This window comes from Ctenopharyngodon idella, unplaced genomic scaffold (assembly GCF_019924925.1).
Source record: "Ctenopharyngodon idella isolate HZGC_01 unplaced genomic scaffold, HZGC01 HZGC01CH28, whole genome shotgun sequence".
Classification (NCBI taxonomy): domain Eukaryota; kingdom Metazoa; phylum Chordata; class Actinopteri; order Cypriniformes; family Xenocyprididae; genus Ctenopharyngodon; species Ctenopharyngodon idella.
Genome location: NW_026138719.1, coordinates 1 through 16,659, shown reverse-complemented (window position 1 = coordinate 16,659; position 16,659 = coordinate 1). Strand labels below are relative to the sequence as shown.

At 39.1% G+C, this 16,659-nt stretch overlaps 1 long non-coding RNA gene across 1 annotated transcript; it reads left to right on the top strand.

The window, feature by feature from the left end:
* The first annotated feature begins 14,606 nt into the window (after nt 1–14,606).
* On the top strand, nt 14,607–15,422 carry LOC127507985 (uncharacterized). The gene is made up of 2 exons (XR_007928658.1): nt 14,607–14,891; nt 15,373–15,422. It is a non-coding gene; the product is annotated as an uncharacterized LOC127507985 (long non-coding RNA).
* Nucleotides 15,423–16,659: the final 1,237 nt, after the last annotated feature.

Below are 16,659 nucleotides of genomic sequence, written 5' to 3'. Positions count from 1 at the left end.
GTGCCACCAAGGAGACCGCCAGATCTATTGGGCGGTCTATGGCAGCCCTGGTGGCCACGGAGAGACAACTTTGGCTCAACCTCGCTGACATGAAAGACCAAGATAGATTGTTCCTCCTCCGCTCACGCCGCCTGGCCTCTTCGGCGACTCCGTCAACACAGTCGTCGAGAGTCCCAGCCGAGTATGAGCTCCTCACACAGGGCGCAACAAAAAGTGAGCGTTGCTTCCCACGCACCCCTGCAGAAAGACTGGGGGTCGGGGCAGCGCTCACAACCGAAGCCATCCAAAGGAAAGGCGGATCTTAGGACCGTCATTATCCAGCGGAGGGCTTCGGGAAAGAAGTCCTGATGCCAGTGGTGTCGGGCTTCTGAGGGCAGTCCCCTCCGAGGCAGGTTGGTGTCCACCTTAGTACACGGTGCCCGCCATTCTGCCAACCCTGCCACCTTGCGTATCTCAATGGGTCCTGCGCACAGTAGAATTTGGGTACAGAATTCAGTTCGGGTTGCGACCGCCCAGGTTCAACCGGGTTTTGTTCACCGAGGTGAGCCCCGAGCAGGCTCTGGTTATGGAACAGGAAGTACAGACTCTCTTGCGAAAAGAAGCCATAGAAAGGGTTCCTTCTCCCAGCAGGGAGTCGGGGTTTTACAGCCGGTACTTCATAGTTCCAAAGAAGGATGGAGGGTTGCGTCCCATTCTAGATCTGCGCCTATTAAATCGCTCTGTCAAGAAGCTCAAGTTCAGAATGCTAACTCTGAAACAGATCGTGTCACAAATCAAGTCCGAGGATTGGTTTGTCACGATAGATCTGAAAGACGCATACTTTCATATATCCATCCTTCCTCAACACAGGAAGTTCCTGAGGTTCGCTTTCGGGGGCAAAGCGAACCAATATTGGGTTCTTCACTTCAGCCTAGCTTTATCTCCCCGCACCTTCACAAAATGCGTGGATGCAGCTCTGGCTCCTCTGCGACTCCAGGGCATCCGCATGTTGAATTACATAGACGACTGGTTGATTCTAGCACAGTCAGAAGAGTTGGTGGTTCAGCATCGAGATGCTGTTCTCGCCCATATGAAGCGTCTGGGGTTACGGCTAAACGCAAAGAAGTGTGCTTTCTCCAGCTCAGAGAACCTCTTTTCTAGGTGTAGTTTGGGATTCAGTGTCAATGCAAGCACGTCTGTCGTCAGCTCGCATAGAGGCCACTCTCACAGCCGTAAACAAGCTGAAGCTAGGCCAGTCACTCACTGTGAAACAGTTTCAGAGACTGTTAGGTCTGATGGCAGCTGCGTCCAACGTGATACCTTTTGGCCTGCTGTACATGAGACCTTTGCAGTGGTGGCTCAAATCCAAGGGGTTTTCCCCGAGGGGAAATCCGTTTCGCATGATCAAGGTCATGCGGCGATGCCTTCGTGCTTGTGTCATGTGGAAAAAACCCTGGTTTCTTTCCCAAGGCCCGGTGTTGGGGGCTCCTTGTCGTCGCTTAACGCTAATGAAGGATGCATCTCTCACTGGTTGGGGGGCGATCATGAGTGGTTGCTCGGCTCAGGGTTTGTGGAGGGGTCATTATCTTTCCTGGCACATAAACCAGCTGGAGATGTTGGCTGTGTTACTGGCACTCAAACACTTCCTCCCGGATCTCAGGGGCCATCATGTGTTGGTCTGCACGGACAACACAGCGGTGGTCTCCTACATAAACCATCAGGGGGGTCTGCGGTCGCGCCACTTATGCAAGTTGGCACACCAGATCCTCTTGTGGGCCCAAGGGAAGCTACTGTCAGTCAGGGCAGTGTACATCCCAGGGCGTCTGAATCAGGAAGCAGACATCCTGTCGAGGCAGGGGCCGAGGCCCGGGGAGTGGAGACTCCACCCCGAGGTGGTGGAGCTCCTTTGGGAGCGCTTCAGGAAAGCGGATGTGGACTTGTTTGCGTCTCTGGAAATGACCCAATGTCCTCTATATTTCTCCCTCTCACATCCAGCCCCCCTGGGGTTGGATGCTATGGTGCAGATGTGGCCGAGGCTGCGTCTGTATGCCTTTCCCCCGATTGCTCTGCTTCTGGGAGTTTTGGAGAGAGTGCGCCAGGACGGGGTCCAGTTGCTTCTAGTAGCCCCGTTTTGGCCGGGCCGGGTCTGGTTCTCGGACCTTATGTCCATCCTCGACGGCTCTCCCCTGGAGATTCCAATCAGGAGGGATCTACTCTCGCAGGCGGGGGGCTCAATCCTTCACCCCTGCCCAGAGTTGTGGAAATTGTGGGCGTGGCCTCTGAGGGGGCACAGCTCATAGATTCCGGTCTCCCAACTGAGGTAGTGGAGACTATGCTCCATTCCAGAGCTCTCTCCACGAGGAGGCTGTATTCCTTGAAATGGAATATTTTCTCTTCGTGGTGTAGAGAACGTAACTTTGATCCTGTTAACTGCCCAGTTGGTACAGTTCTGAAGTTTCTTCAAGAAAAGTTTTCTTCTGGTTTATCTCCTTCGACGCTAAAGGTCTACGTGGCGGCCATTGCAGCTTACCACGTTCCTTTAGAGGGTGCTTCTCTTGGCAGACACCCATGGGTTACTCGCTTCCTCCGTGGTACTCTGAGGCTGAGGCCTGTGGCACGTCAGAGAGTTCCGACTTGGGACTTGGCCATAGTGTTGGAGGGCCTGTCTACTGCTCCTTTCGAGCCTATTGAAGAGGTTCATGTAAAATTCCTCACTCTAAAGACTCTTTTCCTCCTCGCTATCTCGTCATTAAAGAGAATTGGTGGCCTACAAGCCCTTTCGGTCTCTCCCTCTTGCTTGGACTTCGCACCAGGCATGGTCAAAGCCTTCCTCTTTCCTCGGGAAGGTTATGTCCCTAAGGTCCCAACTAATGTGCCGGGCCCTATTATGTTGCAGGCCTTTTGCCCTCCTCCATTTCTGGATCCAGACCAGGAGAAACTTAATTTGCTGTGCCCCGTTAGGGCTTTGGATGCTTACGTCCACAGAGCTGCCCTGTGGCGTAAAACGGATCAGTTGTTCGTCTGTTTCAGGGCCCCACGTAAGGGGCACCCCACATCTAAGCAAACCTTGAGCAAGTGGGTAGTTGAGGCTATCTCACTTGCGTATGAGTCTGCCGGTCATCCTTCTCCACGTAAGGTCCGTGCTCACTCTATACGGAGTATGGCGGCCTTCTTGGCCTTATTGTCTGGAGTGTCCCTCCACGAAGTTTGTGATGCGGCAGGGTGGTCCTCGCCGCACACTTTTGTTAGGTTTTATAACCTAAATGTGCTTGGTGTCTTAGTGTGCACTGAACAGTTTCACACAGACAGCCACTCAGTCTTATGGCGGCGTGGGTATCTCGTTCCCAAAGCGCTTGACGCAGCGTGAGTTCCCTTGAAAGGGAACGTCTCAGGTTACGTATGTAACCATGGTTCCCTGAGAGGGAACGAGACGCTGCGTCACGTTGCCATACTCCCTGCATGCCTGTGATCGACTTACTTCGAGTTTTCAGAAGCTAACACTGTTTGGTTCGGGTGTGCTTTATAGTTTCCTGGTCATGACGTCACCTGCCTATGACGTTCCGTCATGCCATTGGACAGATTTCACATGTGACGCATTCAAGCAGAGGCGTTCCCAAAGCATTTGACGCAGCGTCTCGTTCCCTCTCAGGGAACCATGGTTACATACATAACCTGAGACGTTTTCTCTTGATCATTTCAATCACGTTGAATGGAAATAATGCATTGATCTAGCTCATTTATATGATGAATTGACAGTATTGTTTTATATAATTAATGTACATAAATGTTTCACTTTTGTCGACCCCAATAAAACATTTTATTTTTTTAGTTTCAAGTTGCCAGACATGATAAATATATATCTGTCCATTTAATAGGAATAGACGATTTTAAAATATCTATAAAGACTTATTTTCTATTGTGGTATGAATAATAAAACATTTAAACTGCAAGCATAAGTTATTCATGTCATCTTTATTTATATAGTACTTTATACAATAGAGATTAAGATTATTTTTCTTACCCCAAATGGCAGATAATTTAGCTTGTTTTAAGCAAAAACTCACTTAATTTTGACAACCCCCCAGAAAATAAGGCATAATATCTCATGTTATTTTACTTATTTAGTAAATGCATCTTGATTTAAGAATTTATAGATATTTGGACTGAAAACAAGTCAAAAATAGTGAGTAAGAAAAACATTTTTTTCTCCCCAGTGTAGACAGTCTCTTGGATTGGATCTCAAAAGAATTTATGATGCCAACTGCAAATTCTTAACTATAAGCCATTGCAAATAAAAGAATAAAAGCTGTGCCCACTAGACGGAGCCACAGGACAAGAAATCTTTCAAGCCAGATGTTTTTTTCTGTTAATAATTTCTATCACATTGAATGGAAATAAATGCATTGATCTAGTATTAAATGTTTAACTTTTGTAGACCCCAATAAAACATATTTTTCAAAGATTTATTTTTTATATAGCTGTCCATTTAAAAGTAATAGACAATTTTATCTTTATATAGATAATAAAATTTCAATAAAGAGACTTATTTACTATTGTGGTATGAATAATAAAACCAACATTTAAACTGCAAGCACAAGTCAAGTCACCTTTATTTATAAAGTACTTTATACAAAACAGCTTTACAGTTATAACAGGAAAATGATTCAATGATGCAAACAGTTCATTTCAGTTGTACAGCAGCTCTAAAAGAAAATAGTGTCACCACCAAAAATACTCAAATTAAACTGTACAAAACATAAACATGCTGAGAGCAGCAAAATGAGACATTACCAGCGTTTGGCTTGACTAGCAACAGCCCTTGGCTGTCAATGGCCCGACTAGCCCCCCTCCCCCCAAACACCAGGGGCACATTCAAGCTCAAACCGGTGCGCAACGTTTTGCTACGTTTTCCGGGTTGAACGACATGTTTCCTGGAAACGGTGTGCAACGGGTTTGAGATACGTTTTCTCTTGTTTGGTGGGCGTGTCAGAAATGTCAGCCCAATCAGCTGCAAGATGTATATAAACCACGCGGTATTAAAGATACAGCACGCACAATGGGTATTAATGTAAGATAAAAATACTATACTTATATATTTTGCTGTTGTATTGTGAAGTGACACTTTCATAAACTTTTCTATACTCGTCTGATTATATAATGGTAAATATTACAATATCATAGCACAACAACAGTGATCAGCAATAATGATAAGCCTAATACTCACAATAAAAATAATATAGATCAATACAGTCTCGGAGGTAAGAAGTGGATTATCCTTCACCTGAAATGTTTGTCTTTTCATGCTGAAATGCAAGGCAAATGTTGTATCACAATAATTAGAAGTTTCCACAAATCCCTTCACTCGATTGGGATGTTCTCTTTTATTCTGGACAGCAAGGGCAGTGACTGTAACATTGAACGTATTTTGCAGTATTAAACACGTATTTATACCGATTTCATCAGGCTCCGAAAATTCTTCAAAAAGAACACAAAGAATGGCCTTCTCAGCTGCCATAGTTGCAACTCTTGCGTCATCAGAACAGGGTGTTCAACGCACCACCGTTTCCGTTTAAAAGATGTTTTGCAACGTTTTGTCGGTGCTGTATGTTGGCGCATTGCTGCCACATACATATTATTTTTTCCACTCAATTATGTCGTTTAATCGACATCTTTTCTCGTTCAAACGACATATTGTGTCCTTCAAACGACATTTTTTCTCGACATATTTATGTCGTTCAAACGACATCTTTTCTCGTAAAAACGACATATCTCATTAAAACCACATATTTTGTATGTGACGTGTACGAAAAATACCTTTATCTGATCTGTAATAGAGCTTCTATAGCCTAGATCAGTTTATTAGTTCAATTCACATTTATTGTATAGCGCTTTTCACTGCAGTTTTAAAGCAGCTTTATAGGAAATGCATGTCAACATTACAATTTGGAGTAATCTGTTATTGTGCAAGTTATGTAATTTCAGAAATGTAGCCTATAGCTACATATGTAGGCCTAGTTAACTAACATATTAATTTAAACAATGGTAGAAACAATGAGCGATGTCCAGAAAAATGAAGACTATATTAAACGCTGTAGCCTACTAATAAAGCATACTACACAGAAAAATTTGTTTGTGCAGAATTTGATCTTTTAATAGCCTATCACTTAGTAGGCTACATTAAGCGACGTTAAGCTTTTTATAATGGTTTTCTATAAGAGAAAAAACACTTAACGTAGGTCAATTAAATGAATTTGGTAAATGGTTTAAATGATTAATAGTTTATTAAATGGTTTATTAGCATGATGTTTACTAAGCTTGGTCTTTTATGTCACTGTCTTAAGCTATACATTACACAAGCATTAAGCTATAAACATGTAGCCTATAGGCTATTTCCACAGCAAATCCTTATGGTATTCAATACAAAACAAGACTGAAAAATGTTAAAAAAAATATAAAATAATCATAAACAAATTATAGTGGCATTCATTACAAACAATATTTATTCAAAAGCCTAAACAAATTTATTTAAATCTAAACTGTTGGGCTCTCATTCGGCACAAATCTAATTGTTTCTATTAGCACTTGGACGTTAAAATATATTTACGCCTATTATGTTGTTAAACAATGCTTTCATGTCCCAAAACAGCATCCTTCACATGCGCAAAAACATGTTTGGAACAGGGTCGATTATTATTTCAATAGGGGGGCTCAGCCCCAAATGAGGGATTTAAAAAATATAGGCTATAGCCTGATAGGCCTTTTTAATAAATGTTTGTGCATGAACAATACATAGGCCTATATCAAGTCAATCCCTATTGAATTAATTTCTAATCATTCTAAATAACCTGCTAATATTCATGAATATTCTTTAAGAATATCGACAAACTTTAGGATATTTTAGGCTGTATTTGTCTAGATTGGCAATATGTGGCTACCATTTAAGCTACTTTTTATTATTTTTTCCAATACATGTAATCTTTTAAACATTATTATTACTTTTTTTAACTCTGCATTTGTGCAGTAAAATTAACTTGAATGAATATTATAACAAAATGTAGCAATTTTAGGCTGTTTTTTTTTTTTTTGTCTTAAAATATAGGTTAGCTAATGAATGCCAATATAATTTATGTTTATTTTATAATTATATTTTGTATAGAACAATTTAAAGGATTTGTTGTGGAAATAGCCTTTACAGGGAAATAGCCTAAAATACATGTTTATCATATTTTTTTGTAAAAACTTCGTTTTTACCGGCAGGCCCGGCTCCAGGTTGGCATAGGGGCATTTTAATCCCATGGGGGGCACCAACGTAGGCTATTTTAGTTCCCCTCGCACTACAAATCTTTTCAATTTAATGGTATTCAGAAAAACAGAACAAGAATGAAAAATGTAATATATAAACGTCAAGCCAAAACAAATTAATTTAAAGCTAAACTGAAATAGAAACCCATTTGGCATAAATCCAAATGTTTTCATATGCAATATGTATTTGGATGCTAAATAGCCTATAGCAAATTTATTTTTTATAGCAATAGTTTATTATTTAAACGCTCTGATTATACGCAGACTATTTAAAATGAGCAGTGTAACTTTTTCTATATTTGGTTGACTGTATTTCATTTTGACAATAAACAGGCTGCGATGTCAAGTAGCCTAGCTAAAACTGAGCTTTGTGTGTGCGTGAGGCGCCGGAGCGTTCACTTGAATTTTCTTATAAAAGCGGAAACAACTTAAAATACTCAGACATTTATGGTCATAAGAGTAACACCATTCGAATCTGTGAAGGTATAACTATTATTTTTGTACACTCACAATAACATTGCTTGAAAAATAAAGACAAGCAATTCCTTTCCGTAAACTTGTTTCTCAAAAATGAGTCGAAACTCATCATAGTTGGTCTACTTGTCGCAGTTTTTTTTTTTTTTTTTTTTCCCATTTTCTTAATATGTTAATTATTTCAATTTAAAATATTTCGTGTATGCCTAGCTATATAGGAATAAGCTATTAATTCCTTTTATCTTGTTTTTTCTCCGTTCACATAAGCGCTGCATGTGATACAATGAATTCTCATGTTTTGTTGTTTCTTGTGCATATAGCTTAAGGCTAAAACTGTAATGAAGCGAGACTTAGGCAGGGATCCATTTGCAAGCTTTATTATAAGAGGACGTGGTCGTACAGGCAGGGTCAAACGGGAACAAACAGGAACAGGAAGGGACAGGCAGAATCATAGTCAAGATACAGGCAATGGTCAGGACAGGCAGATATCACTCACAAAACAGAATACCAGGCAAGGATCAAAGGCAGGCAGCAACAGGTCGATCACGGGTAACAGGCAGTAACGGGAACAGACAGGCAGACAGAATAATAAACGCTCAGAAATGCAACAACAGTTAACAAGACTTCGCAATGAGGTGGTGTGTGTGTAAGTCTTTTATAGTCCAGGTAATGATCTACAGGTGTATGTGGCAATTGATGATTGGTGTGGAGTGTGCATGTGATTGGCAGGGAGGATTATGGGAAATGGAGTCCAGGAACTGACAGGAACAGACGGTGATCGTGACAAAAACTAAACCCCTGGGATTTTTTTTTTCTTCACTCTAATTTCGTTTAGCCTAATGCTAATTTAACATAATCTTGTCGGTTAATGAAAGGATTGCATCGGTTGAAGGTCAGGGGGAAAAAAAGGAAATTATATTGAAAATATCATTTTCAACTAATATTTATATTTTCTTATATTTCAAGCTTATTTCGATTAGCATAAATATTTTAATAGTTTTATTTTTTTAGTTAACTATAGGCTAATAACCTTGCCTAGGCAAAACATCCACAGAACTGCAGTACAGTCATTTTTCCAGCTGTTTAAGCCACGAATATTTACAAATATTCACAAATTATTTAATGCCGTCTGAGACACAATCTCTGACCGGGAGTCTCAGACTCATCGAGGCCAATAAACCTACAGCTGCATAATTTACATTAGGCTACTTTTAAGAATAATGACACAAATGTTGGAAAAGTAATGTAGACCTTTTATGAGGTATTGTCTCCACTTTCATTTATCAGTTTTATTTTGATAAATAAGTCTATGACAATATAGCATTATTGTTGTAGCCTATCCGTAGCGCCAGGCCTGTTTACCGCTAGTCTATTTTAGCTACATTATTTCTGAATGTAGGCCTATAATAAAATGCGACTGAAACACCAATGAAAATTAGGCCTATCTGAGATTTTTTTTTTCCTCTCAAAAACTTAATTCTGACTTGGTGCATGTGACAATCAGTTGCGAGTTATTTTCCAGAAAATAAGGAATGCTAAATGACAAAATTGTGCTTTATTAGGCTATTAGAAACTGCATATACGCCAATAAAACAATAATATTGTGTTCATTACTCCATGGGCACTGCCACCGATGCAGGCATCGAAAAGTATTTTACACTATATTTGCTTCTGCTTTTCGAGTGCGGAAGTGTGATAAAGGCACTGATCTAGGCTATATAAATTCTCTATTATAGATCAGATAAAGGTATTTTTCGTACACGTCACATACAAAATATGTGGTTTTAATGAGATAATATGTTGTTTTAACGACAAAAGATGTCGTTTTAACGACATAAATATGTCGTTTTTACAAGAAAAGATGTCGTTTGAATGACATATGTCGTTTGAACGAGAAAAGATGTCGTTTTAACGACATAATTGAGTGGAAAAAATAATATGTAAGTGGCAACAATGCGCCACCTTATGTTTTTGTTTCATGGCTGGTAAAAAATAGTTTTGGCCGGTAAATTTTTAAGTCACCGGCCATTGACAGGCGTGGCAAAAAGTTAGCACACAAGAGTTTAATCTAAGATGCATAGCACATCTTCCACAAAGGCAGCTCTCTCTGTAGGCTAAAGATTTGCCAATCATCGTCAAAGAGCTGTTTGCACTAGCCACAGACTGCAGAGTTTATAAAATATATTTTGTATATTTATACTGTGCAGTATTATATAAACAAATGTGCTGCAACTGGCTTGGCATACACTAACATGTGACAATATAAACTCAACTGTCCCTTTTTTCTTTATGAAGTCAGCTACTATTGCTTATTGTAATGTTATGCTGATGAAAAAAGGATTAGTTAAAAACACAAACTGCCACTATGCTTCTTCTATCTGAAATTTACCTCAGTTAAGGCCTCTTTGGATCTTGCACATTCCATCGGGCCGCCGCCATGCTCAAAGGCAAGATTAAATCAACGGATGCTGCAAGAATCTATTTCACTATCTGCTGCACTGTTATTCCTTACAGCTCCTGTTGAGAAAAAAAGGTGCAAAAAACATCTCCAACCTCCCGACTAATAAGCTCCTGAGTCCTGATTGAAAGTTCTTCTGTAATGTAGATCAATTAAGGGATAAACAGGTATATCAATGATTTAAATATCATTTTAAATTGATCAGAATCAGATCACATTATCCTTCAGAAATCATTCTAATATGCTGATTTGGTGCTCATGTAACATTTCTGATTATTATCAATGCTGAAAACGGTTGTGCTTAACATTTTTGTGGAAATACTTTTTTCAGGATTCTTTGATGAATAGAAAGTTCAATGAACAGCATTTATTTGCATTTATTAAATTAAGTTTATAAAAGCATTTACTAAAAATAAATCTTTTGTTATGTCTTCTTTTAGCGTTGACTGTCACTTTTGATCGATTTAAAGCATCCTTGATGAATAAAAGTATTAATTTCTCTCTTTTTTTAATCTTATCACAATTGTTTGAATGGTATAATTGTTTCCACAAAATTATAAAGCAGCACAACTGTTTTGAACATTGATAATAATCATAAATGTTTCTTGAGCAGCAAATCATCATATCAGAATGATTTCTGAAGGATCATGTGACACTGAAGACTGGAGTAATGATGCTGAAAATTCAGCTTTGATCACAGGAATAAATTACATTTTACTATAGAATGTAATAATATTTTACAATATTACTGTTTTTACTGTATTTTTGATTAAATGCAGTCTTGGTGAGCAGAAAAGACTAGTATCATTAGTTAGCATTAGTTGACATGAATTAAGAATGAACTGCACTTCTACATCATTAATCTTTTTTTAATATTAATTTCAACATTTACAAATACATTATTAAAATCGAATGTTGTAATTGTTAACAGTAAAAATTAAAGCAGTTAAAATTCGTCAATTACATATCATTACAATCCTCTGGATCGTCTGCGTGTTAGCATGCCCTCTGCTGACATAAGAGTTAGCTAACATTACGATTCAATACCAATCTAATAATAAGCAATAAAAACTCCAAACCTTAAGTACACAATATAATTAATTCATTAATAGAACAGTTTGACCACACTGTGTGACTTACCTTGTGAAGTTTTTGAGGTAGGATACAGAGTGTGGCTGCCTCCTCTAAACTTCAGAGGAAAAAAAAAATCGTGCGCTCGTTTCCACGGATACGGAGGCTCTTCGTAACTATTATGTAAGCGATCTTTCACAATCTCATGAATAATGCTGCGTTCCAGGCAGGTTTTTGAGCCCGTAAGTCACAACTTCAAATCACGACTCACGACATTGTAGCGTTCGAGGCAAGTCAAGCCAAACTGCCTGAGTATAAACAAACCAGCATGGTGAACCGTACGGGGCTTATGCTCCAAGAGAAGCTGTTATACCTTTTATTTTACGTTATTTTACCGTACACTTGCATAAACACCGCATCCATAGGGGCTGCCATTGTTATTCCGCGGGCTATGTGACGTCAGAACCCGTAACTGGGAGTACATCGATCTAGTATGAGTTCACGGGTGGGAAGTCACGGGTGTGACTGCTGTTCCAGTGCACTTTCACGGGTAGAAGGTTGGAAAAACACGGGTTACGAGTTGCCTGGAATGCGGCATAAGTACAATAAAATGAAGGTGCGCATCACCACATTAATAGTCATGAGAAGGGTTACAAACAGTTAAGACAGGCAGTGTCAACGTGACACAACACCTTTGTTTTATTTGAATTATTCATGATATAGTGACCCAAGCACTACGCTGAACTTACCTCATCAGTCATCATAAGCCAAAGACATTGACGGAAGGGTACCGCACACGGAAGAGCCACTTCTGCAGGAAACCGAATAGATAGATTTGGAGTGTAGGCTAATTGTTACGGAACTCAGACTCAGAGACGGAATAATAAGGTGAACAACTCAACGATGTTTTTAGCCTACACACAGGAACGATATGAAGACACAATGGTGAACAGATGCTCGAGAAAATCGCTGGAGAGGGAATGCGTAGGCCTACTTGAGTTGTTTCCTATACATGCATGCTTATTCTGTCTTCTACTGCCTGTTTATTTTGTTGTAAAAAAAAAATTATAATATATTTTTTGTTTTATCAGTATCTTTTTTAATATATATATTGAAATACATCTACACACCACAAGTTGTCGTGTATGTTTATTACAATTTCAAACAGTAGAACTGTCACAAAAGGAACAGATCTATAAGAACCACTTCTTTTCTTGTTTATATATATATATATATATATATATATATATTACAGTCCTTGAAAAAAAAATACAGTGCTATTTATTGTGATTACGTTTGAAAAAGGTGTCACGTGTCTTGAGTGTGTCTGATAATAAGGCAGAGCCTAATGAATGCACTGAACTTTGAAAAACACTGCAGCATGGGCGAGGCTAGCCCCTTTTTAGGGGTGCTTCAGCAAAAAAAGAGGGGTGCTTTTTTTTTTCTTTTACAAGGTTAAATAATGTCCAAAACATACTCCGTAGTTTGTGGTTTAAAATGTATGTGTTAAGGATGAAAATGAAAACATCCCCCTTAGCAAATGGTGTCATCCTCTTCTCTTCTTCTACTTCTCCTCTGTACCTGCACCGCTCAGCACGACCGTCATCCAGTGCAAAACACACGCAGAGTGAGAACCCGTTATCAACTAAGTTGCTCCAAAGCTGTGTCTCACACTTCTTTCCTTTTACCTAAAGTTTGTCCGATTCCGAAACCATATCGGTGAGTACTGGAGTGAGAGACTAGGGACAGTCCATAATGACCTCTGTCTTGTTTTTTTGTTTTTTTTTTGTTCTTCTGAAAAGTGTTAAGCAAGCTAAAGTAACAGATAATGCAAACCAGCTGTTGTTGTATCAAATTACTTATCTAGGCAATGGTCCCCTGCTTTTATTTATTTTTTATTTATTTATTTCAAACCCACAATGGAGAATACAGCTTCTCTTGTGAAAGGAATTTGTCATTTAAAAAAGTTTCTAAGCCCAATAATAATAATAATAATAAAGACATTCAAAATGACATGCCTCTGTGTGCCTTTTGATCATATCCTTAGAATCTGTAAATGGTCTCCATAACATTTTTGTGACATGACAAACTGACCTCAACTCTCCTGCCTACAATATATTTGTGTATGATTGTCAGTGCCGAGGGAGATGGAGAAGGAGAAAGGGACAGGGAGAGCATGCAGGAAGAACCAGGTGAGGAAACAACAACAATACATTGACATATAGTGAATAGTGGCAAGGAAAACAGTAACTACTCATACACCTATACTAACTTATTGGCATTAAGTAGCCTATATTACACTTACTTTTTGTAACATATTTTTTGTTTTTGTGTGAAAAGAGGGTGGGTGGTGGCAGTGGGGCTCATTGGGTGCTCAGCACCCCTAAAGCTCTGACCCTAGAATCGCCCCTGCACTGCAGAATAATACACAAAGCTATCTCAGATTGATAGTGCTTAAGGGTGATGTAAGGATAACAAATATTAGTGCATAGGGGTTGAGTTATAAAAACAGAATATTGATTTACTTTTTAATGTCAGTAAACAATTTCTTCTTATTTATTAAATCCAATTGCCTGGATTTAAAAATAAGAAGAAAATATAGCAGACAAAATCCTGACATGGAAGCGCCGGCGCGTCTTATAGGCTAAATGAACCGAAACTGCATATGGGCTGCTTGACTCGAAGACGTGAGAAATATATCTATTTAAAGCGTGAAATGTCTACTTTTAAACGAAATAATTCAAACCGAAAAGAAATAGGCTACTCTGATTATGTAGGCCTAATCAGAATGAAATGTGCATCTCTGCAGAGATGATGAGAGTCAGCAATGTCAACATCTTTGTAGCCGACACTGATTGAGAAAACATTATTTTGTTAATTAACAATTAAAATGTCTCCCTGTTTTTATTGTCACATTCATACTCATTACTTTTGCCGGTTCTTTATGGCAAGCTTTATGCGTGCGCTTGAGTGCTATAGCCTATATTAAGTAAACGCGCATTATTATGGTTTATTCTCTCCAGTATTTAAGAAATTAAATGAAATGAAATGTGATTAGTCAACTATTATCTTAAATGAACTAATACACTCAAAAAAATATTTAACCCCAAAAGATAAAACTTATGTAATTCAATTGCATATAAAATTTCCATCCAATTTAATCGCATAAATCCAACGTAAAAACGTTAAGACCTTAAGCGCCCCCGCCCCCCCCCCCCTTTTTTTTTTAAATAAAAATATCTATAATCTCAGTATTGATCGGGTGACTATCCGTTTTAAACAGTTTATTGAACAGGCTGATCGCCTGATACGATGTCACACACACACACACATATACGAGGCGAGGCGAGCCTCTTAAAGCAGCCGTGAGTTGAGCACCTCTTTTTAGGCTTTTTGTAAAAAAAAGGCCACCCTTCGGAAATGGACTCTACCAAGCTCCCCCGAATCTGTTCGTGACTTGGACTGTTCCAGACTTTCCGGGGAGTTGGAAAACAAGATGTTATGGAGAGAGGCTGCGTAGATGTGCTTGTTTATTGTAAATAAGTTAAATTCGTCAGAAGTGTTGCAATCCAAAGATTAAGGATTATGTGTGTGCGTGCAACTAATTGTAAGTACATATGCATATTTATAATACGTTGATGAGAGAGATTAAAGATCGCTATCGCGGCATTCCGCCTAAATGTTTAAATTGTTAAATATGTTTGCACTTTATTGTCGCGTTAATTTCACATGATCCTCCCGTGTTATTTATCTGGACAGTAATTAATGTTAGATCTGTATTAGATAGTATAGGATTAAAACGTGTTTCAGTGAACATGTACAGGCATGTTTATCTAGTGAGTTAGACGCATGCGCTGTTGGCACTACATGCGCTGGGCACGCAGTACAGTATTATAATCATTTGTAGAGAGTTTGTATTTGTGAATATATATAATTCACTTTATGTCTAGATTTCTAATGCCCTTTACCATGCTGATTATATTTATAACCAGCATTCAAGTACTGATTTATAGATCTAGTAGCCTACTGTTTATAGATCTGAGATTGTACAATTGTTTATTTATATTTTGTATATTGTTTGTTTACAGAACCACACACACAACTACGTGAAATTTGCACAATAAATCATCTACAAGTACCCCTGGTGTGAGACGTAATGTTCTAACCGGACATCCTGTGGCCGATCAATTACTCTGAACCAAACAAGAGTGAACAGTAGTTTTTTACTTTTTAAATAAAAAACATCTAGAATCTCAGTATTGATCGGGTGACTATCTGTTTTAACAGTTTATTGAACAGGTTGATCGCCTGAAACGATGTCACAACACAACACACACACACAACCACACACACACAGGCGAGGCTAGCCTCTTAAAGCAGCAGTGAGTTGAGCACCTCTTTTGAGCCTTTTTAATAAAAACATATGGAAGTCCAGTATTAATCAGGTGACTATCTGTTTTAAACAGTTTATTGAACAGTTTGATCGCTGATAAGATGTTACACACATCAAATACTTGTGCACCCACCACATCGAGGCGAGGCGAGGCGAGCCTTTAAAGACAGCCGTTGAGTTGAGCACCTCTTTTAAGCCTTTTTAAATAAAAACATATAGAATCTCAGTATTAATCGGGTGACTATCTGTTTTAAACGTTTATTGAAGTTTGTGTGATACGATGTTTCACACTTGACACACTGGTCAATCGAGGCAGCGAGCGAGCTTAATGCTGCGTGAGTTGAGCACTTTTTAAGCTTTTTAATAAAAACATTGATCCAGTCTATCGGGTGACTAATGTTTTAACAGTTATGAACAGTTTGATCGCCTGATCGATGTTACACACACCCACTTGCGCACACACATACGAGCGAGGCAGAGCCTCTTAAAGCAGCCGTGAGTTGAGCACCTCTTTTAAGCCTTTTTAAATAAAAAACATCTAGAATCTCAGTAGTAATCGGGTGACTATCTGTTTTAAACAGTTTATTGAACAGTTTGATCGCCTGATACGATGTTACACACACTCACACACTTGCGCACACATATACGAGGCGAGGCGAGCCTCTTAAAGCAGCCGTGAGTTGAGCACCTCTTTTAAGCCTTTTTAAATAAAAAACATCTAGAATCTCAGTAGTAATCGGGTGACTATCTGTTTTAAACAGTTTATTGAACTGTTTGATAGCCCTGATACGATGTTACAAACACTCACACACTTGCGCACACACATAGGGGAGGCGCGCTCAGCACCCTCTTAAAGCAAGCCGTGAAGTTAGAGCACCTCTTTTAAGCCTTTTTAAATAATAACATGGAATCTCAGTCTTGATCGGGTGACTATGTTTTTAAACAGTTTATTGAACAGTTTTGATCGCCTGATACGATGTTA